Below are 26182 nucleotides of genomic sequence, written 5' to 3'. Positions count from 1 at the left end.
CAGGCTTAAAGAACGCGGGCGTCTGGGAAGAGGTGGGTTCACCTCCCATTCCCGTTCGCAGTGGCCCTCACAGGATGCCAGCAGCTACCCCAGATGTTACTGTGTCTCCATGTGAAGGGGGCAGAAGCTGGCAGTGGAGCAGGAGCTGTGGCTACCCAGGTGGCCACTGCACCAAGCCGTGGGGGACCCTCAGCCTAGAGAGGGGTCAGGACATGTGCCCCTCATGGCAGGGAGAGGATGCCTGGCTGCCCTTCAGCCGTGGAGGGGCCCGGACACAGCTGAGCGCATCCCTAGGAGACCCAGATCACCACCTGCATCGGAGGGAACCAGACCAGACCAGCTTCTCCCACCAGTGACAGGCGACCCCTGTGTGAGCGGATCTCACTCCCCACCCCGCCTCCCGGAGAGAGTGGGCCCAGTGAGGTCTGCTGGAGTCTGAAAGGCATTAGGGAAGGAGGTTCAAACAGAGAAAATGGCCTTGGTAAAGAGCAGAGCATCCTCTATCCCACCTCCTCCAAGCCCCCAGGGAGAGGGGAGGGGGGGAAGGGAGAACAGAGATGAGTTTTGAATGGAGTTTGAATCAAGTCTTCAAATAAACAGAACCGAGTCTTAAATCTTGAAATGCTACTATGCTAATAATGGAAAGTGACTGCAAAGTTACAGAATCTGGCCCAGATTTCACTGAGGGACCAGCTGCCCAAAATTGCAAAGGGGAGTCAACACAGCGCAGCTGGGGAGTGGCGTTGGAAAGAATAAAGCATTTCATGTCTGTGCCCCCAGTGGACTCCAATTCTGCAATAAACTAGTCATGACCTCAGTCATCCAACGACCCCAGGTTGGGAGTCACCAGTCGGGCCACCTGAACTTCCCACAGATGCCTGGAAGGCCCAGGAGTGCCCAAGGAGCCTCAGCTCACTGGGTGGGAGAGGTGTGGTTGGCGGCAGCCCAGAGTGGGGCGTTTACATGGATGAGACCCACTCGGGGCTGCCAGCCAGGGGAGCCATGGCAGCGGAGGTGATGAAGTGGGAGGAGAGAGAAGCAAGCAGGAGGGGAGAGTCTCCTGAGTGTTACTGAGCTCCTCCCTCTCTGCCACTCTGTGCGGGGCTTTCACAGGTCTCCTTCTCACCCACCACCTGACCGCAGAGGACCACACCTGAATCTGGCCCCATCACAGCACATTAGCCCCCAGCCCGTGGGGGGGGGGGCTCACACTAGGTCAGTTAGAGTTTTGCCTGTTTGTTTTGTTTTGTTTTGTTTTTCTGAAGCCAGGGAGAGGGGGAATCTCTCTGCCTTGGTTGCAGCGCTGTCATATCCTGACACCACAGCTGCCAGTGGCCTGACCTCTGCCACATGGAGAGTCTGAGTAAATGAGGCGTGCAGCCGTGCCCCAAGAGGGGCAGCAGTACAAGGTGGGGAGAGTAGGTTGTGCAGGCAGCAAGCGCCAGCTCGAGTCCCCGCGCCAGCCTCCCTGGGGCTGTCCTGGGGCTGCCCGGATTCTGTGGTGCAGCCCCTGGTCCTGTGAGCTGTTCTGGGATTCTTAAAGTCCTTCCCCATTTTGAAGCTGTTCCGGGTGAGTTTCTGTCACTTGCAACTAAAAGGGTTCTGATTTACATATCTCCCCCCCCCGCCCCCCACTGCCCCGCTTCTTTCATTTAGGAGATATTTACTAAGAGCCTGTGGTGGAGGAGATACTGCGGTAGTGCTGGGAGGGGCTCTGGGTAGGGCAGACGTGGCCCCTGGGCCTCGGTGCTCAGAGCCTGGGGGCGCAGGCGTCAGGTAATCAACAGGTTGGGCAGATGAGGCTTTGGACGCTGCTCTGTCCCTCGCTGTCCAGGTGATCTCAGACAGGTTGTTCAAATTCTCTGAGCCCAGGTCCCTCTTCTGTAAACGGGGCTGCCTGAGGGTTCAGGGAGGTGTGATGTGGAGCTGGCAGCAGCCCTCAGGGAACGGAAGCCTCTAATATCATGGGGATCAGCCTCCTTTAATTACAAAGCGACTGACTGTTACATAGGAGAGGCCCGAGGTGGGCAGGGGGGCTCTGCAGGCAGTGCGGCCTGAGCCTCAAGCTGCAGAGTGAGTGGGCCGTGTCCAGGCGTTGGGGACAGCACGTGTGTGCTCATGTCCACAGCCTTATACTTCATGACAGGGTGTATAGCACACTGGTCTCTAGAATCAGAGCATTCTTGACTGTCAGAGCCAGAAGTTCCAACCCCCTCGTTTACAGATGAGGTTATGGGGCTGTGGGGAAGGATGGGAATTCGTCACGGCTGTGTTGCTCGTAAGGGCCAGAGCTGAAACAGGAGCTCAGGACCCGAGCCCGACTCAGCTGGGCCAGTACTCATGGAGCGGTACCAGCCATCAAGCTGCCGGCTTGAACAAGGAGCATGTCCCGGGAGCCAGGAGCCCTGAGGAGAGAGGGTGGACGGGCACCAGCAATACCAGGCCAATGCAAGAAGCGGAAGCCAGAACCATCCTGGGCGCGGGCTCCCCCCGGGGAGTAGGTGTTGGACAAGCTCACTAGTTGCCACCATCCTCAGGTTGTCCAGGAGGCCCTGGAAAATAGAACCCTTCATGCCAGCTGTCAGCCCCCAGAGCGGCGTGTCCCGTGGAGGTCGGCCACTGAAGGACAGAGTCTGGGTCCTTCCCTAGCTGTGTGACCTCGGGCACCTCCGTGTCTCAGTGTCCACGACTGTAAAGTGGGCATCATGCTGGTAGCCCCCTCGGTGAAGCCCAGTGCCGGACGTCCGCGGGGCCCTCAGCCTGTGGGACTTACTAGTTTATTATTAGTGCACTAGGGTCACAGTCACTGGTGGGTAGGCAGCACTTTCATGGCCGTAAGTTGTAGCTCAAACCTAATCTGAATTCTTTGTGTCCTATTCTGGTCCTGGCAGAGCTGAGGAGCCCGAGCTTGGGTTCCACAGGATTGCTCTGTCTCTCCCTGCTCTCTGCTCCTGTGCCTTGCCCTGCACCGCAACTGTCTGTCCTCACGCGGGAGGGAAGGTGATCCTTCCGGGGAGACGAGTCCAGGCCTCAGGGCCAGCAGTGCCTTGTCTGGGCTCACCCTGCCTCAGAGGAAGGTCTGGCCAGAAGGTGGGTCACGCTGCCCTGTGCTGACACACAGCAGGCCTGGCGAGGCAAGAGTCCACAAGCCACCCCGTGCCCCCGACTCCAGGAGGCTGCTGGTGCAGCCTGGGGCTGGGAGAACTTTCCAGACCTGCCATTGCTGGGTCACCCTGACTAGGAAGTTGTGCCTGCCAGGGCTGTGGCAGACTTCACCCAACCACACCACCACCCAGTCTTCTCCTTCTCGGGAAGAGGCACCCTACTCAGCGCTGCACAAACACTCCCAAACCCAACCCAATGTGTGCCTGGCTATGCCGGCCACAGAGGCCCTGGCGGACAGGACCGGTAACAGACCTGTGGGGAGATGGATGGCGAACAGCCGGTGGTGTGACCCATCCGGGACCAGAGCTCAGAGAATCTGCACTGGGCCACGTGTGAGTAGCCGGTGGGTCAGCAGAGCGAGGGTGGAGGGGAGGAAAAGCAGAGGTGTCCTCAGCGGAGACCAGGGCGATAGAGGCCCAGTCTCCAGGGCTCAGGCCCTAACCCCAGTCACCACTGCCCGGGTGCCAGGAACCTCCCTGCGCCTTGCCATCCATGGAGCAGCTGCTGTGACGATCCTAAGACAATGCAGTGTCTCCCCACGCTTTGGGCATTTATGACCATCTCCACTAATCCTACTGATGTTCTGGCTCAGTTTTTCTCTTTAAATCTGTTTTATTCTTATCTGTGATTTTGAGGATTTGCTGTGCTGTCGATTTTCTAAACAGGTTAAAATAGATACAAATGTCCATCCCTGGACCAATGATCCTCTCAGTGGGGTGTGTCCACACGTTGGGGAACATGGATGACACATGTTGATTGCTGGTCTTGATGCTCTGCACATGGTGACCTCTGAACACGGGTCAGCTTTTATGCTGTTATGATTATGATTGTTGTGGCCATTGTCACGGCAGCAAGCCTGTAAGAGGGAGGAGGGAGGGAGCTGGGGCTCTCTCGTTACTGCAGCCCTTCGTCACCCCAGGAGGTCCATCCTCTTCCTTTTCCTCCCACTTTGAGAGTTGGCTTTGGGGCACCAGAGAAGGTGGTGAGGCAGGGGAGGGCCTGACTGACGGGGTCAGATGTGCGCCTGTCCACACCCAGACCCTGGAGCCGGCCCGGCACCTGTGTGAAGCGATAGCTCTGATTATGTGCGGTCAAGACGGGCCTGGACGGGACATACCCTGGGCTGGCAGCAGGGCCCGCGGCAGCCCCTGGCCACCTCCTGGGGCCTTCCTAGAAGGCATCTAGGGTGTCCAGTACTTAAGACAATGCCCCAGTGCCTCCGGGGTTGGGACCTTTCCATTTCCACTGAAGAATGAGTCCCCTGGGGGCCTTCCACCAACGGAACTGTCCACCAGCACCACGCGGTGGCCTGCGGTCGGCTTGTACAGTGAAGTGTGTCTGTGTGAGGGACACACTGAGATCCCGCGAGCGCTCATTTCACAACTGTGGGTTTACAGGCAGTTACTTTTCCCATCATGCTTTTCTCTGTTTTCTAGGATGAACGTAAATTCCCTTTAATCAGAAAAGAAATGTTCTTTTAAACCTTAAAAAAAAAAAAAAAAAGGTAGTATAGATAGGGAGACATTGAAAATACCCGAATGAGCATGGGGTCAGCCTGGGAGTCCGCGCTGGCGGAGGTGGAGGGGGGCGAGGGAGGGTGGGGAATGGGTGCAGGCAGATGAGGGCAGAGCAGGAAGCCCAGCCGTTCACTTAGGACACAGGGTGCCCCCACGGAGGGACAGCTGGGGGGTGGGGGGTAGGCAGCCTTTGGGGAAAACCAGCCACCAAAGGGAATAAGAGAGGCACCAAGGCGGGGAGGGACTGAGGAGTGGGCTCAGGGCCGCTCTGAGGTTGGAAGTTGGGCACCGGGAGGGACGGCCGTTCCGCGGGGCTGGGTGGTTGCTCCCCCCCATAGCGCTGGGCAGCCTGCACAGCGGCTGGGAGCCGCTCCGGAGATGCGCGAGAGCTGGGGCGTTGCCAGCCTGCACCTGCCAGGCCAAGGAGGGGCGCCAGGGGCTGAGGCCCCGAGTGGGACTGGGGTTCAGGTGCTCCGCCCTACAGTAGGACGTAAACTCTGACAGGGAGAAAGAGGAAAGAGGAGAACTCAAGCTTGAGATTTTTGTCCCAAACTGAAATTCCTACTTAGTCAACCTTCAAGTATTTTTTAAGTTTTAGAGATCCTGCAGCCTGCAGCAACACAAAGCTGCCTCCCTGCCTGGCCAGCTCATTTGCCTTACTCACAAGTCGCTCACAACCCTTGGGGGTCTCCAGCTCTGGCGCCCTCCGTACCAGCCAACAGTCTGCCTGCTGCCAGAGAAACGTGTGATCTCATGCTAGTGGGTCCCAGACTTCGGATTTCATGGGCAAAAAGAAAGTTTGGGGACTCTCACAAGGCTGCCAACTTTATTTTTAAATGGCGAGTAAAGAGAATATAAACTATCATCATTGTGTCCCTAAGGAAGAACATTTTAATACCAACAATGCAAGCAGGCCATAATCTCAGAATAAAGGATATTTCTTCCCAAGTAAGAATAATTGCCAGCCTTTTGCTGACACGGGTTTTTAAAGTTTTCTTTTCTTTCTTTTTCTTTTTTTTTTTTTGTTTGAATGTATTCTTTAGTTAAAATGTGTTGAATATAGAAGATTACAACATAAATTTTATTGCATGTTTTTACCTTATATGTAAACGTGTCTTTGGTAGGAATTTGTCATTTTGGAGTATGTATTCAACAGCCCATTTCAGGACTTGGCGTTTTTCACAACTGTTTGTGAAAATGGGAGCAGCATTCACATAGGTCTGTTGGTGAAAATGGGAGCCGCACTCTAAAATGCTAGTTGCTCCGTCTGGAACATTCTGGGAGAACATAGGCCTCATGCCTTTTCTCCTGCCTTCTCCCCACTGCTGGGAAGTAAATCAGGGTGGCAGGCCAGGTTTCGGGCTAGCCAAGGCTGCGGCTCTCCTGCCCAGCAGTGGCAAAAGCACAAGGCTGAGCGTCAGAGGCCTGGTCCCCTCTTGAGGAGCAGGGGGTGTGCCTCCAAGAGGGGCTCAGGGGCCAGTGAGGCCGCTGTCCTTACAGACCAGCCTGACGTGCAGGTGTGCGGGAAGCCTCCGTCTCGGGCGCCCAGAGCAGGGATAGAGCGCCCCGTTGACGACCATGCAGCAAGTTCATGCGCGAGTGCCACCCTCCACTGCGAGCGCCTGTGAGATGGACCAGGCCACCGAGGGCCTGGGATCCCAGGCGGAGTGGTCCCACCCAACTGCGTGGGTGAAAGCCAGTGGGGCAGAGACTCGGGGGCGACGGGAGGGCGGCTGCAGCTGGAGGGAAGCAGGAACCGTCCCCGCAGGTCGAGTGAGGTCAGCAGGCCCGCGCAGCTCCGTCCACAGGGAGGGCTCCAAGCTCTGTGCCCCTGGCTGTAAATAAGACCCCGGAGTCACTGCGGGCTCACGGGCATTTCGTGTGCCCCACACGGTGGTTAACCAATTAAATAACTGGGAGGAGGAGGGACAGGGAGTTTCCTGGTATTTGGGGAGGAAACCCCAACGTGGGGGGCTTGTTGACTATTTATATTTACATATATGCGTAACAAATATATATATTTATTGCTACTTTGGTGAGAAACTTAAATCTGACAGTAAATATCAATGATTAGAATAAAGTGTTATCTTGCTTAAAGATGAATTATACATTCTTTTTAAAAATGCACTGACAACCTTGCAACACTGCTGTAAATTTTCTTAAGTACTTCAAACCCCACCAGTTCTAGCACTTATGTTTCCATATTTTTGTCATGTAGTTCATTTTAATTTTCTTAGCTATTTCCCTGTTGTTGGACATTAGAATGTTTCCAATTTTTGTTGTTTTCTTTTGTTTTGCTTTTAACCACCGTAGATGTCCCTGCACTGAATACCTTTGTGTGTACAATGTTTTCCCTTCTTTTAAATTATTTCCTCAGAATAAGTTCCTAAGAGTGGGATTACTTAGTCAAAGGATATCAATATTTTTCTGGCTTTGGAATCCCTAATGCTTTCCAAAAAGATGGTACCAACTTACCCTGCTGCCAACAGTGTGTGGGTTTTCCCGTTTCACCACAGCCTTGCTAGCTTTCGGCATTGGTCTTATTTTAAATTTAATGATGTAATGGATTTTAAATGGCCACTTTTATTTATTAATTAACATTTCTCTGTCCACTCCGTTTCTCTGCTCAGAGCCCCTATACTTTTTCTCCACGTTCTCCTGCCACGGCTTGATTGCTGTCGACCCCTAGACATGAAGCCTGAATGAATGAATGAATGAATGACCGTTTGGGGCTGGACATTCTTCCTTGTTTCTATGGGAACTACCTCAATAGATTTTAAGGGAAGGACAGTGGAAAGATGTTAAAGCTATAAATAGACTTGGTGACACCTCTTATTTGGTCAAGGTGGTCCCAGTAATGAATGTAGACTCTGTGCTTCTGGGCGTATGTTTATGTCTCATTTGAATTCCAGAAGACATCAGAGTTAAAACGTTAGCGCATGATATGTAATTTAAGTCAGAGATGAAAGAGTCCCCATCATAAACAACCCCTTCTTTCTAGGCGTCCCGTAACTAGCAAAGCAGAGGTCTCCAAGTAGGGGCTGGACTCCCGGATGGAGCCTGTCTGAAGGAAGCTTGAAGGCCAGCCCCTGTGCTGTGGCCTCACCCTCTCCTCCTGGCCCCTGGAGAGTCGGCCTCAAGAGCAATGAAGGACAGGACAGCCTGCAACTAGCCCCAGACCCCTCCTGGGGCCTCGGCTCTGCAGTCATCTTTGTTGCAGGCTGAAGCCCTGGGCCCTCCACCCCATCCCTCCAGGCCACCTCCTTGTCTCCTCTGTGCCCCGTGTTCCCACAACTAAGTGGGCTGGAGGCTTACCCCTCAGGCCCGATGATCAATGCTGCCTCTCTGGCTCTGACCCCTGGCCAGCCCCCTCTAACAGTGCTTTTGACCCATCCAGTAACCACTGCACCTGACCTAGCCTCAGGTCCCAGGACCCCACCCCAGAGCACCGACTGCTGGCAGCCTCATGCACGGTAAGTGAGGGGATACGTGAGCTCTGAGCTCCCCAGAGTGTGAACGTGCACTACTTCTGGGCCTCCTGATTTTAGATGGCATGTAGATTACCTCTCTTTCTTTGGTAGCTAAGTATCTCTCTTAATGCGATTAGCACAATAAATTCGTGATTTCACTCAAAAACTGTTAGGTTACAAAATATATTGTAGGGTTTCCCTGGTGGCGCAGTGGTTGAGAATCTGCCTGCCAATGCAGGGGACATGGGTTCAAGCCCTGGTCTGGGAAGATCCCACATGCCGCGGTGCGGCTGGGCCTGTGAGCCACAATTACTGAGCCTGCGCGTCTGGAGCCTGTGCTCTGCAGCAAGAGAGGCTGCGATAGTGAGAGGCCCGCGCACCGCGATGAAGAGTGGTCCCCACTTGCCACAACTAGAGAAAGCCCTCGCACAGAAATGAAGACCCAACACAGCCATAAATAAATAAATAAATAAAATTAAAAAAATATATATATATATATATATTGTAACCCAGCAATTCCACTCCTGGGTATATACCCAAAAGAATTGAAAACAGGTATTCACACGAAAACTTATATGTGAACATTCATAGCAGCACTATCACAGTAGCCAGAGGGTGGAAACAACCTAGACGTCCACCAACAGATGAATAGATGAGCAAAAGATGGCATATGCATACAATGGAATATTATTCAGCCATAAAAAGGAATGAAATACTGATACATGCTCCAACACGGTGACCCTTGAGAACACTATGCTATGGGAAAGAACCAGGCACAAAAGACCCCATCTTGTATGATTCCATGTGTATGAAATGTCCAGAGTGGCAAATCCATAGAGACAGAAAGTAGATGAGTGGTTGCTCAGATTGAAAAGAGCAGGGAGTGGGGAGTAAGTCAGTACAGGATTTCCTTTTGGAGGGATTGATGACAATGTTCTGGAACAAGATAACTGTGGTGGTTGCACAGCATCATGGCAGTACTAAATGTCACTAATGATAAATTTTGTGTTATGTTTATTTACCACAATAAAAAATTTATACTATAGATGCTATGTTTTTGTAAAAATCATGAAGGTGACATGTAAATAAGTGAAGTTAAAAGAATGTTACAGTAAATAAAGCAAACCAAGAGCCAAGAGCTGTATACAGGTCCTCACCCTCCAGGGAGGTCTGTTTTATCACTGAGATCTGCTTGCAGTGGGGAGGACCAGCTTTACCCTCAGTGTCTGTGCAAGGACGGCCGCTCTGCCTGGTGCCAAGGAAAGCGCTTTGTCTGATCTCACTGCAGCCTCACAGTGGCCTTCCAAGGAGGTACACTTATTCTCCCCATTGTACAGAGCTGGCCAACGGCCGAGCCAGGCAGGCATGCCGGCCCACCGGGCCCTGTGGCAACCTGCGTCTTCTCACCTGGGGGTCCTTGGAAGCAGCCTACTGGTGACACCCACTACCCTTAGTTTTCGACAACAGGGCAGTTATTTTCCTAAACTCATTTATCAACTATAGAGTTCCTCCCCCTGATGCCTTCCCAGGGGTGAGTGACCCCCAGGACAAGCCCTCCAGCTTTCTGCTTCAGGTTAGGAAGGGCTGCAGGTCACAAGGGTGCACGGAGGATCAGCTAAGTCGTTTTGCTCTCAGGCAGCCTTCTGGTTCCACCTTTGCTCTGAGCAGCGGCTCTTAGACCAGAGGAGGAACCCTGGGAGGTGGTGGGCTCTCTGTAGATGATCTGGAACCGCTGATGCTATTCTAGGCATAATCCATTTAATGAAATTTGGGGCCCGGCTCTGCCTCTCACCAGGCGTGCGACCTCAGACCAGTTGCCTAACCTCTCTGATCCCTAATTTCCTCACCTAGAAAGTGTGTGTAATGGCATTTACTTTGAGGACGGTACTTCTCCTTTGTTGTTCTTATCATTACAGTTTCAGTTAAATAGTTTATTTGTGCAGTTACTTGTTTACTATCTGACCCTCCTCTAGGTGGTCAACTCCACAGAAGCAGAGGCTGTATTGGTTGTGTTCCTTGCAGTATCCCTAGCATCTAATCTAGCATCTCGATAAATATTTGTTGAATAAAAGAATAAATGAATGCCTGAAAGCGCTCAACACAATGCTTGGCACATAGTAAATGCTAATAGACGTTAGCAGTCATTAGTGTTGTAATTATTATTATTATTGTTCCAGGTGATGTAGTAAATGCTTTCATACAGTAACTCTGATTCTTGAAACAAGGTTGGAATATGCTCCTCTTGCAAAAATGGAAATTGAGACTCAGATAAGCTAAATAACTTGCCCAAGTCCCATAGAACTGCTGCCCATGAAGCCCATAACCTGCCACTGCCGTAAATTCCTCATCAGTAGCTGCAAAACCCTGAGTCATTTTGTACAAACTGGGAACAGTGTATGGGATGTAACATTATACCTGTTTGAGCACACATGTCAGAAATAAAGCACATTTTGTGGGAGGCAGGCAGTACAGTACTCAGAAGTTACGGTTACTCAGAAGGTGAGCAGCCTTCCCAGGGCGCTACCCGCCAAGTGCAGAAGAACTCCCCAACCGTGGGCCACCAACCTGGGGCTCTCTCTGCCACCCAAGTAGTGGCCAGCTCCCCACTGGACCCGGGGTCTCCTTTGTTCAGTGCTTCGTCATCAGGCCCAGGAGGGCAGGCAGGGAGCACGTCTGGTTTTTCTCACTGTGGTTCCCCCAGAGCCCAGTGCAGAGTTGGTGGAAACAGTGCTCAGCAACTGTTTTGTGAATGAAAAATGAATGCATGCCTGATTGAATGAATGATGGAACAAATGAACAGAAGAATGAACCATGCTGCTGTGGTTACATTATCTCATGTAATGCTCAGGGTGGATGGATGTATAAGGTGGGAGCGAATGAGATCAGGTCCAGGTGACCAGGCTGCTTACCCAGGGTCACCCGGTGGAATGGGTGTTCAGACCTGGGTCTCCCTGCTCCGTGTGCCGCCCTGAAGACTAGGGAGGGTTCCCTTTCCCCAGACAAGAGTACCCCTCACAGCTCTGTGATGGAGGCCAGAGGAGAGGCAGGAGCAAGGGACAAGATGTTCTCAAGGTGGTCCCATCCTTGTTCAGCCCTTGCTGTGGATGTAACAGGACGTGGGGGGCTGGAAGAGGGAGAAGGCAGTGTGGGGCTTGGAAGATGCAACCTGGGTCCTCCTTTCTCAGTAGACTGGGCCTGCCGCAGACAGTTACTTCTAGTGATGTCATCACATCGCCTCAGCCTTTACTGGGCAGTGACCTTCTTCGGGGGGATATACATACCTCACCTGACTCATCCCACCTCCGCTTGAGGGAGGTACCCTAACGCCTGTCCCCTGCTACAGAGGCCAAAACTCGGGGTCAGAGGAGCTGAGGAACTTTTCTAAGGCCACTGAGAGCGTCAGTAGCAGAGTTGGCCCTCCCCCCAGGCTGCCTGGCTCCAGAGCCCACACCCTACATGGCACCCCGGGACTGCCTTCCCAGGCTGGCCTCCAGAGGACCACTTAATCCCTGGAGCCTGGGCCCAGGCACCATTTGGAGTGTGTTGGTGGGCCACAAATCACCCTGCCTGAGCTCTGGGTAATCCACTCGGAGCTAAGTCCTGTTCTGGCCTGGAGATGTTTCCATTCCCCAGAAGGACGTCTTCCCCTCTGAGGACAGGGCCTGTGACTCAGTCCTCCAGGCCTGGGCTAAGGATCTCGGAGGGCAGGGACCACAGGACTCAGCTCGTGGCATGAAGCAAAACGGGGGGTCCCTACAGTCCTCCTGTTGAACAGAACACAGGTTGGGACCCGCCAAACCTAGATTCCAATCATGGCTTCCCGAACTACTGGCCAGGAGACCTTTGGAAAGTCACCCTACCTTTCTGAGTCTCAGTTTCCCCATCTGGATGATGGGGGTAATGATGCTTTCCTGGGAGCCCAGTTGGTAGATGAACTGAGGAGATGGTCTAAGGCCCAGAGCACAAAGTCTGGTTCAGGGTCACCCCACAAATGCTAGTGTCCCCACCCCACCTTGGCAGGCTTCATGCATTCATGTGCTGTCCTGCAGGGCCAGGACGAGGAAGGGCGAGTATCAGAGCCAGACTCCAAAGTGAGGCCTGGGGTGCATTCTTGGCTCTGCCACGCACTCGCTGTGTGATCTGGGACAAACAATTTAGCCTCTCAGAGGCTTACTTCCTCTTCTGTAAAATGAGGACTCCATGAGATTATTCAGGTGCAGCTCTTAGCCCAGGGCCATGCTCGGTGACCACACTCTGGTCGCTCCCAGCATTCGCTTGCCCGAGGCTCATGTCTCCCACCCCACGCTCTGAGGCAGCTGTCTTGTCCCAGGAGCCTATTTGAGCTCCCCGACCCCCGGGTCCCTGTGCACCAGAGGGTCTTGCTGAGAGTAAGATCCAGGCCAGATTGCCGTCAGGAAACCCTGATGGAGGGAGAGGAGCAGACCTTTGCCCAGAGCCGGGCCCACTGCCACCCAGGAAACAGGACATTGGCAAAATATTCTTCCTTCACCATTGCCCTGAGGCAGACTTTTTACTTTAGCTGAGATGAGCTTTTTCAGCCTCCAAATAGACCTTCTTACTGGTGTCCCCAGGCTGGCTCACCCCCCACCCCCAGACCCCTCTCAGCGCCTCCCAGCCCACCTCCAGGCAAGCGCAGGCTCCTGCTTCCTGGCTGCTGGGTGCTCCCGGATTCGGCAGGAAGCACTCTACTCACACCTACTCTGGACTTGACAGAGGTGCCTCTCCCTATGCTGTTGCAGCCATGACCGAGTGGCCTCTCCCCTGGGCCCCGCAGAAAAGCCATCATTCTCAGAGTTCGCCTGCATCCTCCACATCTGGCACAGCGACACGAGCCACCGAGCGCTTGCTTTCTCCTGCGGCATGTGCAGGAGGGGTTTCTGGGCTTCACAGACTGCTGACGAGGGAGTGTGGTTTAGAGCACATGTGATCTGTTAATACTGCATCCAGAAGTCTACGTCTTCTGCTGCCCTTAGGCTGCGATGGTGAAACATTCCCATAAACTTATGGAAAAAATGTGCATTGACCAAATTTTATGGCATCCAAAATCATATGTCCTCTCTTTGGGTCTTTACACTTAAGTACCGTAATCACTAGGGGAAAATATTTTTCTTCTTAAAAAATGAAAGCAATTGACAAATCACCAGATGTCCTAACATTTCATGAATAATCAGTCCCTCCTGCTTTGAGAAACTCCTCCTCCTGCAGGGAAACACTTGCGCTGGCAGTTACCATACGTCATCACAGTCATTCTGGTGGAAGGTCAGGTTCAATTAGACCCAAGCAAAAGGGGCCCCTACAACTCACTTGGTGGGTCAAGGTCACTTCCATGGGTTTTTTTTTTTTGTTTTGGGGGGTTTTATTTTTGTTTTGGGGTGGGTTTTTTTGGTTTTTGGTTTTTGGGTTTTGGGTTTTTTGCTTTTGCTTTTTTGCAAGATTTTTTTTTTGTTCAAACATTTATCCAGGGTGTGTCTAGGGATGGATCTCTTTCCCGGGACCTGGGACACGCTCCTTGGGTAGATGCCCTTCCCTGGGTCAGCTCTCTGTTCTCAGGCCCCCACATCCCATATATTCTTTCTTCCCTTGCCCTTTTCCTCGGCATTTGACCTCGCCAAATTGCTCCCCCATATCACTGATGTGAGTATCCAAAATACACATTTTGCTCCTTGCTGCCTCCAATGTTAGTTTTTAAAATTCTTCTGTCATATTTTTAGTATCTTTTTCTTCTTTTCTTATGTCATGCATCTCTCTTTCTAGCTTATCCTCTTGCAGTTTCACCCCTGACAGTTCCTTCCTATCCCAGAAGCCTTGTCTTCTTGTGCTGTGTTGAAGAGAAAAGGTGTCCTGAAACCTTCTTCCGGATGCTGGAATAGACCGAGGACATATGCTCTCATTCTCAGCCCCTTCTGCATGCAGTTCAGGCCCTGTTATTTGGCAATATTTTTCCATGTGCCCCTTACTGGATTTTCTTTCTTCTGAATGCATCCTTGACCAAGGTGAAATCTATTCATCTTTGGGGCTTATCAATAGGCATTTGGTTTTCCCTCTGGACATGCTTTAGTTCTTTTCTGGGGGTAGCCCTCTGCAAATGGATGTGAGAAGGTGGAGGGGAAAGTCCCAGAGTCCCTCAGATAAGCCCCTGCTGGGCAGTGTACTGGTCATTGACCCAAGTTTTCATGTTTTTATTATCGCTCTTTCTCTGAGTCTGGGGATAGGCCCTGGGAGGCACACATTGACGAGGTCTACATTTGCGCAACTTCTGTCCTCTACATCTGCCTATAGGCTATTCAGTTTCTTCCTAGGTTCTAGCAATAAAGCCGTCCATCAGTCTTAGCTGGTGAGGTGGTTTTCTTCTTTTTTTCTATTCACAAAAATTTTAGTGATAAGTCAGGGGAGGCTCTATGAGGGGCTGTCTGGTCTCTTCTGGAAGGTTTTCAGAAACAGGTATGTACCACCATCACCTCTTAAAGTTGTTGTTTTTTTTTTTTGCAAGTCACTTCATTGAGTGCCTGCTTTATCTTGATACTATGCCAGCCCCTCTCCTGTGCGTTAGCTCCTGAGTCTTCACCTCGGCCCTGTGAGAAGCTACTGTCTCCATTTCCCAGAGGAAGAAAGCAGTTGAAGAACTCACCCGGGGTCACACTGAACAAATAAGTGACAATGCCAGGATTTGAACGCAGATGCCTCGAGTTTCAGTATCACTCCTCCATGTATTGAGCTATAAGTAACGCACATAACATAGTCCATAAGAGTGTTGGCCCTAGGCCAAAGACCTGGGCTCAAATGCTACCTCCGCCATGTCTGTGCTGAGTGACCTTGGGCAGGTTACTTAGCATCTCTGGAATTGAGGAGAGGGGCTGAGGCAGGGACCAGCCCATCTCTGTCTCACATACCACTGGTTCCTCGGGTAGCTCATGGGCACCTGAGGATAATTCCCCAAAGTAAGTATGCACTGGAGTATTATTTTTTAGCAGTTCTGTGCCCTTAATTGTTTGTGTAACTAATGCCTCTGTTGAATGCATCTGCCGGCTTGTACACCTCATGAGGTCAGGGACCATGCCCGTCTATACCTCTGTGTCCAGAATGTGGGAAGGACTCAGTAAATATTTGTAGCACTAATGCCCTTTCACGTCACCTAGTGAGCTGGACATCACCTAGTGGGCTGGTCCCTGAGCACATCACCCTGTGCCCTTGCAGCTTCCTCTCCCCACAGCGACCCGCCGCCTTCCATCTTGCTCCCCACCACTTCTGATTGGTCAGCAGACGTTTTCCTGCCACTTCGGCCTCTCTCTTCCCTGCAAATCACCCTCCGATGGTATAGCCAGGAATGCATGTCCTAGTAAGGGTAGTGTTGGCGCCAAAGCCCGCTGGAACGGCAGTGTGCTATGAAGTAGGGGAGGAGCCAGGACTGAGAAAAGTTGGTGCTGGAGAACCAACCAGAGTAGAGGTCTAGGTCTCAAGGAGGTGACAAGGAGCCCAGAGTCATGGGGGTCAGGTGTTTTGAATCATTTCCCAAGGGCGTTGAGTCTAGTGGGCCGGGGTGGGGGGAGGGGCAGGTAGCACAAAGAGAGTAGGTGTGGGTGGGCCTTCCAGTCTGACGCATGATCCCAGCCAGTGACAGCCCGGCTCCCCTCCATCCTCCCATCCCACCCAACAGACAATCCCAGACTAGCAACAGCATGACTACTTCCAGCGCCCCCTGCTGGTGGGGGCGAGTGCTTCTCCTGCCCTAGTGAGATTGGCTCACAGGCTCCGTGGGAGTAGTGCCCCCTACAGACCGAGACTATGGCCTAGGGCTGGGAAAGGCTGGACTGGCCCTGGGCCAGCTGGGTCTGGCTGGGCCAGGGAGGGTCTCCAGTGTGACCTGGAGCAGGGCAGAGCCCACAGAGATGACCCCCACGGTAGGGCCACAGGAGCCCCTGTTCTCTGAAAGCGGTTTCCCAGGACAGTCCTGCGGGACTCCCATCCTCTCATCTACATCAAGAAAGGCAGGGAGAGATCAAAACACCTGAGCCTGAAAACCACAAATAAATTAGTAGTCAGATGCCTTCTTTCTTCTCAAGGGGCCCAGGGAGAGTCTTTCAGTATTTCATTTCAGCAAAATCAGGAAAGAATTTGCTTTCAGATAGTGAAAATCAGTTTGGATCTAGCTAACCCTCCACAAATCTGTTGCTTGTTTCCCAGAGAATGCAGGGATTGGTGATTGAGGTTTAGAATGTCGTGTTTTGTTACACAGTTTCCATTGAGTAATGAATAAATCTGACAGTTTTGTCTTTGCCTCCATTATTTTTTTGTTATACTTAAAGACTAGGTGAAGTGTGGTCACAGATACGTGAGCGCATTTGGGGAAGTGGAAAATACTTTGGTGATTGAAGCAGCCGTCTGTGAGCTCATTCTCTGGCTGGAATCCTGGTGGCCTCGGACGTCCAGGGAGCCTTTCTGTGCACAGTAGCGAATCCTTGAGCCAGGGTTGGAAAGACAAGCTGGAGAGTGTTTTCCTTGGCACGTGGGCAGCCTCGGTTCTACCCAACGTGAGGCAGGTTTCCGAGGCTTTCACTGGGGGAATCATCTTACGTTTCCTTTTGGTGACGTTAACTCCTCTGGAAGCCCTTCATAGCACTGAGAAATATGGGTATTTAGCTTGGAGACACCAGAACACAGGGCTGACCCTGTCAGGGTGGCTATGGAGTGGGGTGCTTGGCAGCCACGGCCGCTCTCGTCCACTGAGCAGTGGGATTTCGGTGGCCAGAATGAAGAGTCATGTATGTGCAGATAAAGACTCAGTGTCCCGTTTGGTCATCCTCTACCCTGTGCTGGGCCCTTGAGAACGCAGAGATGGAAAAGACGCAGCCCTGGCCCTCAAAGAGTGTGTGATAAATACTGTAATCGAGGGGAGGGCGCGTGCTCTGAGAGCCCAGGAGGAGCCCGCTGACAGCCAGAAAAGGAGGCCGAGTGGGCATGGGGTGGACACAGCTCTGCCAAGCTCAGAGGCACGAAGCAGAGGGCCGGTCCAGGGAGCCAGCCACACGGGGCCCGCGCCCAGCTGGAGCATCACATGAGAGGAGGGCGGGAGGAAAGGCCAGAGACGCAGGCGGCGAGGGATGGAACCCAGGAGCCGTGAACACCTGCAGAGGGAGAGTTGTTGGGTAACTTTAAATTGAGGAAGGTCATGATCTGATTGGGTTTGAGAAATCACAGGGCGGAATGGGTTGGAGGTGGAGACCAAAGGTGATAATGAAGTGTAAACAATGGCCTGGAGACAGATCACAGGTAGTCGGTAGAGGTTTGTGGCCTTTACATCGAAAACTAAAGACCAGGTTTTCAACAGGAGCTGAGAATGCTCGGAAAATCATTTGCGTCAACTATTACGTCCCTTCTCCCTGCCAAAAAAGTGTTTGCTTTTTAGAAGAAAGAAAGAGAGATAGAGATCTTGCTCTTTTCTATTTCTAAAAGTAGTACATATTCATAGCTAAAGGCTGAAAAAATATAAAATTGTATAAAACAAAAAATAACCCTAAACTATCCCTGAAGATGGTTGCCATTAACAGATTGGGCAATATATTCTCTCTCTCTCTCGTGTGTGTGTGTGTGTGTGTGTGTATCTCAATATAGGGGTGTGCGTGTATCTCAATATGGGGTGTGTGTGTGTATCTCAATATAGGGGTGTACGTGTATCTCAATATGGGGTGTGTGTGTGTGTGTGTATCTCAATATAGGGGTGTGTGTGTGTCTGTGTGTATCTCAATATAGGGGTGTGTGTGTGTATCTCAATATAGGGGTGTGTGTGTGTATCTCAATATAGGGGTGTGTGTGTGTATATCTCAATATAGGGGTGTGTGTGTATCTCAATGTGGGGTGTGTGTGTGTGTGTATCTCAATATAGGGGTGTGTGTGTGTGTATCTCAATATAGGGGTGTGTGTGTATCTCAATATGGGGTATGTGTGTGTGTATCTCAGTATAGAGGTGTGTGTGTGTATCTCAATATAGGGGTGTGTGTGTGTGTGTGTATCAGTATAGTGGTGTGTGTGTGTATATCTCAACATAGTGGTGTGTGTGTGTATCTTAATATAGGGGTGTGTGTGTGTATCTAATATAGGGTGTGTATGTATCTCGGTATAGGGTGTGTGTGTGTGTGTATCAATATAGGGGTACGTGTGTGTGTATCTCAATATAGGTGTTTGTGTGTATTTCAATATAGGGTGTGTGTATGTGTGTATCAATATAAGAGTGTGTGTGTATATGTGTGTATAGTCATACCAGATGTTTTCACTTAAAAACACATCATGTTGGATCTAGAGACTGTCATACAGAGTGAGGTAAGTCAGAAAGAGAAAAACAAATATCGTATATTAACGCATATATATGGAACCTAGAAAAATGGTACAGATGAACCAGTTTGCAGAGCAGAAATTGAGACACAGATGTAGGGAACAAACGTATGGACACCAAGGGGGGAAAGCCATGGGGGGGTGGAGGTGGGGGTGTGATGAATTGGGCGATTGGGATTGACATGTATACACTGATGTGTATAAAATTGATGACTAATAAGAACCTGCTGTATAAAAAATATATATATATATATTATTCAAGTCAAAAAAAACCCCAAAAAACAAAAACACATCATGTTGCCAACAAACACATGAAAGGATGCCCAACATCACTAATCATTAGAGAACTGCAAATCAAAACTACAATGAGGTATCACCTCACACCAGTCAGAATGGCCATCATCAAAAAATCTACAAACAATAAATGCTGGAGAGGGTGTGGAGAAAGGGGAACCCTCTTGCACTGTTGGTGGGAATGTAAATTGATACAGCCACTATGGAGAACAGTATGGGGGTTCCCTAAAAAACTAGAAATAGAACTACCATACGACCCAGCAATCCCACTACTGGGCATATATCCTGAGAAAACCATAATTCAAAAAGAGTCATGTACCACAATGTTCATTGCAGCTCTATTTACAATAGCCAGGACATGGAAGCAACCTAAGTGTCCATCGACAGATGAATGGATAAAGAAGATGTGGCACATATATACAATGGAATATTACTCAGCCATAAAAAGAAACGACATTGAATTATTTGTAGTGAGGTGGATGGACCTAGAGTCTGTCATACAGAGCGAAGTAAGTCAGAAAGAGAAAAACAAACACAGTATGCTAACCCATATATATGGAATCTAAAAAAAAAAAAAAAAAAAGGTTCTGACGAACCTAGGAGCAGGACAGGAATAAAGATGCAGACACAGAGAATGGACTTGAGGACACAGGGAGGGGGAAGGGTAAGCTGGGACGAAGTGAGAGAGTAGCATTGACATATATACACTACCAAATGTAAAACAGATAGCTGATGGGAAGCAGCTGCATGGCACAGGGAGATCAGCTCGGTGCTTTTTGACCACCTAGAGGGGTGGGATAGGGAGGGTGGGAGGGAGACGCAAGAGGGAGGGGATATGGGGATATATGTATACATATGGCTGATTCACTTTGTTATACAGCAGAAACTAACACACCATTGTAAAGCAATTATACTCTAATAAAGATGTTAAAAAAATTTTTTTTAATAAAAAAAGGAATGCTAGTGATTTATGTATATCTACTTTGAACTCAACTCTGTTATTTAGTTGTAATACTTTTCCAGTTGATTATCCTAGATTACTTAATTATATAACTAATATGATAACTAATTATATAACCTGGAAATAATGACAATGTTACATGTGTCTTTAATATTTGTACCACATTTCTTTGTCTTATCTCATAGATTTGTGCATCCAGAATAGTGTTAAATTATAGCAGAATGGCAAGTATTCTTGACTTGTTCCTATCAATAGGATTTCAGTATTAAGAAGATTGTGTTAGTGTTTCTACCATGCATCCTTTGTCATATTAAGGAAGTCTGTTCCTAGCTTAGTGCTTTATCAGGAATAGATATTATAGTTATCAGTGACTTTTCAGCATCTCTCAAGATCATTTGTTGAAATACCATTGCAATCCTGTAGTAAACCTGTTTGCTTCAAGATACTGCTAATTTGATTTGCTATTTTTATTATTTTAAAACACTGGTGAGTTTTATTTGCTAATGTTTTATTTGGATCTTTATTTATTAATGATATTGGTCTCTTTTTTATGCCATGTCTGTCAGGTTTTGATGTAATGGTTATGCTCGAGTCATAAAAAGAACTGCACATATTTCTGACTTTTCCTGTGCTCTGGAACAGTTTAAGTAATATTTGGTTTTTCTTTTACGGTTTAATGGATGGGTCCATAAAACCATTTGGATATTGTACTTTTTAATCATAGTATCTTTCTTAATATTGTTAATATTTTTCTCTTTATTTGGTGAGTTGAAGGTTTTGCCCCTTCTTGAGACAATTTTGGGAAGATAGATTTTCCTAGTAAGCACGCATTTCATCTACATTTTCAAATATGTTAGCATAAAAATTGCACATACTACTATTTTAACTTCTCCATGTTTGAAATCGTATCCCTTCTCTCATCCCTAACAATGCACATCTGTGTTTTTACCTTTCTTTTGTTTTTTCCTCCATCATACATACCAAAGGATTGTCTACTTTATTGACTTTTTCAAAGAACCAACTTTCAGTTTTATTTATCACTCTGCAGTGATAAATATTTCTGATTTTATATTTTTAATGCTTTCTCCTACTTTCTTTTGTTCTTTTTAGTTCTCTATAATGAACACTAAGTTCATTTCTTTTTTATCTTTCTTAATTATTAATATAAGCATTTGAGACTATGAATTTTTCTCTGAGCAGAGTTATGTGATTTTGATTGCATCCTATATGTAGATAGTTTGTGATTTTAATTCCTTCTTTCATCTCTGAATTTTTTAGAGTGTTTTTTTCCTTTCCCAAATGGTTCATTTTTAAAATTTGTTTTTACCCCTGGGTCAGGGGATGGAATGAAATTGCTTCAGACCTATCAAAACCACATGGGTTACAAGTATGGGAGGTATGGTTTCCCCCAAAGGAAAAGTGAAGGCTGTTTCCAAAAGAATTGGGAATAAAAAAAAAAAAAAAAAAAAAAATTGGGAATAGATGTTAGGTAGACGAAACGTACGTTTCTTCTCTACTGCCATAGAATTGTTGAAGGATTAAATTAGATAGTACGTGTAATTTACTTAGCACAGTGTCTAGCACAAAACAAGCCAAATAATAATCACCAGATTAATGCCCTCTCCTTACGCCCTTTCTTACTGCTGGTCAGAATACCAGCACATGCTACACAATCCCACAGCTCTTAGGAGAACCTTTGCAAACAGTAGGCCATTCCATTGCCGCTGTAGATTACCAGGTAATCCCCAGGGCGGGGTGGGGGGGTGGGGGGGCGGGGATCTGTGGTTGTGTCCTCATTTGACCTCGGGGAGCCAGAGGAGATTCTCTGTGGGCTGCAAGGCTTTGTTCACGTGCCTTTGTGATTCACGGGCCCCAACACCAAGAAAAACAGGAGGCCATGTGCTCCTCTAAGAAACATGGTCTCTGACCACCTGACATGTGGCTGCCTGGCCCTGCCCCCTTTCTGCAGACCTGGGAAACGTTTGTCTCAATGTCAGCCAGCTTCCAACACATTTCACTTGAGGAATATTCTTTAGATGAGGATTTGTTCTAAGTCCATGTTTTACACAACTGATACTAATTAACGAGCACTAATTAACACTCAGTCTTCTGCCTCAGACAGGGAGCGTGAGCCGCCCACTGAGATCTCCTTCTGCAGTTGATGGCATCGCTTTGTGCTCTCATAAAAAAAACAAAAACAAAAACAAAACCCTAATGAGCTGCTGCTCTGTTATTTCATTTGGAATTTATCAGGACAGTTTATGTGATCAAACCACACAAGTATAGTTCTGGGTGCCAGCACTCCTCATTTCTGAAGTTTGAAAGTGATCTTTTCAAAGCAGAGCAGGAGAACATGGGAAAAAAGTCTTTCATCTCAAACTTTAAAAGAAAGAGAGAAAGAAAATGGAAAGCATAAGATGGAAATGTGGCATATTTTTATGCTGTGGAGGGTTTTTTCCCCTCAACACAGCAGAATTTTCCTTATTAAATAGATAACTGTGTGAGAAAAACCAAAACCAGACTCGGGATGGAAGTGAGACGGGTGGCGATGGGAGAAACAAGAGAGCAGTGAGTTTCTGGGCTGGCGGTGAAGCCCGGTGCCAGCCGCGGGCTTTGGCTCTGGGAGACTCGGAGCGCCCAGCTTCAAGCAGGCTCTGCACCACGGAGCCTGGTGTCCCTCAGCTTAAGAGAAGGGTCTGTTCAGGAGAGCACCTCCTTTGTCAGCCTGACACTCCCTCCTCAGGGCCGGGGTGTCTTGTGGGCACCCCTGGCGGGGGGCCTGGATTCACTGTCAGGAAGAAGGTTTGGCCACATGCCCCTGGGCTTGGGACCAACCCAGCTGGGGAGACATCCACAGCAGAGCCAGCGGAGGGCTGCTCATCCCCGGCCCCGGGGCTCTCTGCCTCACCATGGCAGGCTGGTCGGCACCCCTGTTGCAGCCACAGCGGTGTCACCAGGCCCTGTGTGGGGTGTGGCAGGAGGGAACAGAACATGTTCTGGGTAGCTGTCCATCTCACAGGAGGTTGAGTCTGCAGGCAGGCAAGCCACAGAGTGGACGCCGGCTGCCAGCCGTGTCCTCGGGTGGGTGGCAGGCCGCAGGAGGGGTCCTCGCAGCCCCAGCTCTGACTCTGGCACCCTCGTCCCTGTGCCAGCCAGGACTCCCAGCCCCCAACTTTCAGCACTGCTCTCTGTCCCAAATCTTTGGGGTCAGGCGGGCATGAATTCAAATCCTGATTCCCCCACTTGTAGGTTGTGCGGTCTTAGATGAGTCACTTTTGCTCTGTAAGCTTCCATTGCCTAATCTGTAAAATGAAGAAATGATAACACCTACTGTGCCGTGCCAGTTGCGGTGAGGATGCTGTGGTACAAGCAAGGCCAGCCTCTCCTGTCGCAGACAGTGGCTGTTACTATTATGGTTGTTTCCTCCAGTGCGTCTGCACCTCCCAGTCTAGCCCCAGCCCCTGGCACTGCTCAGCCTCACAGCCGCCAGGACCAGTAGCTGGTCCCGTTACTGTCCGTCTTGACAAGGCCAACAACACGGTGTCTTTTGCCGCAGTAACGCTGTATGAAAGGAAGGGAGCTGAGACATCCCAGCTGTGCTGTCTCAGTCCAGACGGAAGCTCCCAGAGCTGGTCGTCTGAGGTAGGTGGCCGCACATGGTCAGCATCTGGGCGCCGTCCACAGTTATGGCAAACCCGGCTGGGTGCGCCTCTCCCACGGGCGTCCCACTCCAGTTCCAAGTGGGGCCTCGCCATGGAGCCAGGCTCGGGGTCAGCTCAGCTTCACGGGCGCCTCAGTGGTCCAGGCCCTGGGCCGGGAGACTTCACAATCACCATCATTATCCCCAGTCACAGGCAAGGAAACACAGGTCCCGGGAGGCAGAAAGGCTTGCCTGAGGCCACCCAGCTGGTAGGCGGCAGAGCCAGTGTTCCAAGTCTCCTGGCTCCAAGCCCCACGCTCTCCCACTTCCACCACTGCTGTGTGTCACGGGGCAGAGCTGGCAGGGCCCCCAGACCATGGTGGGCCCGCTGACGATGGGACCTGGGACAGATGTGTCACGATGGGTGCCAGGGAGGCCGCGGGGAGGAGGTAGACGATGCAGCCACCGTGTAGTCGTCAGCCGTCCTGGAGAGTGTTGACCCCAAGGGGGTGTCAGGCAGGGAGAGCCATGGCCTGGATGCCTGTGGAGTCAGCTGTGCCCCATCCTGCCTCACCAGCTGCCAGGCTCCAGGGGATCTGGCTGGGGTCAAAGAAGGACTTGACAGTATGGCAGCCTGGACTGACGTGTGTTCAAATCTTGCCTCTGCCACTTCCCAGCTGTGTGACAAGCGATGCAGCGCTCTCAGCTTCAGCTTCTTCCTCTGTAGAGATAAAACCTCCCTGATAACAGCATGGTTATGGCAAATCGATGAACAGGGCAAAGCTCTTAGTTTAGGACCTGGAACACAGTAAGTGCTCAGTCTTATTATAACCATCACTTGACTCTCAGTGTCTCTTTCTTCAGCTCCGAAGTGAGGGTAATGATGTACTTTGTAAGGTTATTTTGTGGAACAAAGTATGCCTTCATTCATACCTTCCTTCTTTCAACTAATGTTCACCAAGCAGCTCCTGTGTGCTCTGTTCCAGCTGCTGGGGTTGAGCTTGTGGAACAGGACACTTCCTCCTCAGAGGGGTTTTAATAAAGTCTGATGGGGGAATCAGACAGTAGATACATGAACGAGGCCAATAAGTATCTAATGGCAGCTGTGGTGAGTGCTGTGTGTCAGGCTTCGTGCTGCATTGGCCCAGTACAAGTGGGAGGTGGCTATTCTGATGATTTCATCACGGTTTAGGCTTTTAAATATTCCCAGTTATAGGCTAATGACAATACTGAGAAGATTTCCCTGGATTTGTGCAGTATTACCTGTAGATTTGCTGCTTTGGGAGGGACATGCTGTTCATATGGGAATTCTGTCCAGGTGTTGCTGAGGCTTGGGGTCTGCCCCGGCCGCCAGGGCCAGGAGGCCTCCTTTGGGAGGTCCCCTCCGTCCTCACATGTGGTGGCCCTGGCCTGGACTCTCAGGTCAGGGGAGCGGATAGGTGTTTTGTGGAGGAGGGTGATGGACACTCTACAGTGGGGTTTGCTCTTATGAAGTAGTGAGCTCCCCATGCCCCGAGGGGGCAGGCAGCAGCTGGGGTGGAAATGGTCTCCGGCCCCTTCGAAGGTGAGCTTCTCCTGGCCTCTGTTTGCAGAGCCAGGACCTGAGAGGATGCAGAGGGGCCAGCCCCGGTCCTCACAGGGCAGCGGAGGGTGAGCCTTCCATGCCGAGGGTGTTATTTGAGAAAAGGCAACTGATTCCTCGTGTGTTTCTCATGTCCAGTGAGTGGGTCGGAACAGGCACTGGAGCCAGACAGACCTGGGTTCAAATCCAACACACTCGCTGTGAGGCCTCAGGCTCATTTCTTAATCTCTCTGAACTTTAGTTTTCTCCTCAACCTCCCCATGGGGTCGATGGGAGGATCACAGGAGAGGGGGAGGTTCCCGTCTTGTAGCAAATCCCAGGAAGCATCAGTTCTCTCCCATTTCCCATATCCTTCTCCTCGGTGTCCCTGCTCCCGGGCTGAGCTTCACTCTGCTGCTCAGAGCCAGCTGCGTTCGGGTCTGCACAATGTTGGCCTCTGGAACAAAGCTGCCTCGTGTCCCTTATCCCCTCACCTCACGCTCAGCACTAGGGGGTACTTTTTGTTGTGGTTGAAGCGTTAATGGGATTTTCGGGATTGCCATTGCTGAATCCTTGGGGAGGTAGCTGAGTTACATTTTTAAGAAGGGAGAGGAAAAACAAAGTCGAGAAATAATAAATCTGTGGACTTAAATGTTACAAACTTGGAGCTTCTATACAAGGGAAATGACTTCTAATTTTTAAAATTTTGGAAACATGGTGCCACTAAAAAGAAGGGAAGTGGAAATGATTCCTATGAGAAGTGCTAGCATATGTTTCTGTGATTAACAGTTTCCCGTAAAAATGTGTAGCTATTTTAAAAGCAGACGAATGACTCATGGTATCCAGCACCAGCAGTCCACTGCGATGGCAGGAAGCATGTACTCTGCGGAGGCAGGCTTGCGTTCAGCTCCCATCCCCATCATTTACCGGCTATGTGACCTGGAGTGAGTTAAACATCCTCCGTGCGTTTCCTTTTCCTCCTCTGTAAAATGGGTTTTATAAGAGCAAATAACATAATGAATGTGTAAGTCAGTGCAGTGCTTGTCCAGCCATGCAAAAAACCTACAACTTTAATATTAAGTACCTGGTTAATTACATTTGTTATCATTCTTAGTAGTTTAATAGTAAACTTTCAAGGCTATAAATTTTCCTCTGATTACCACTTTGGTCTGATCCCATAAATTTTGATATGTAGTGTTCTTATTGTCATTGTCTTTGAATAGATTT

General features: G+C 49.9%; 1 protein-coding gene and 1 long non-coding RNA gene across 30 annotated transcripts in view; both read left to right on the top strand.

Annotated features, from left to right (window-relative positions):
* The window catches only part of RALGPS1 (Ral GEF with PH domain and SH3 binding motif 1), a 296025-nt gene that overhangs the window by 213868 nt on the left and 55975 nt on the right, over nucleotides 1-26182 (top strand). The gene's annotated exons all lie outside the window — the stretch shown is intronic.
* LOC309663603 lies at nucleotides 12809-19846 on the top strand. Its single transcript, XR_014265363.1, has 2 exons — nucleotides 12809-17858; nucleotides 17921-19846. It is a non-coding gene; the product is annotated as an uncharacterized lncRNA (long non-coding RNA).

The sequence above is a fragment of the Balaenoptera physalus genome, assembly GCF_965194825.1.
Source record: "Balaenoptera physalus genome assembly, chromosome: 7".
Taxonomy (NCBI): Eukaryota; Metazoa; Chordata; class Mammalia; order Artiodactyla; family Balaenopteridae; genus Balaenoptera; species Balaenoptera physalus.
This window is presented reverse-complemented; position numbering and strand designations above follow the sequence as displayed.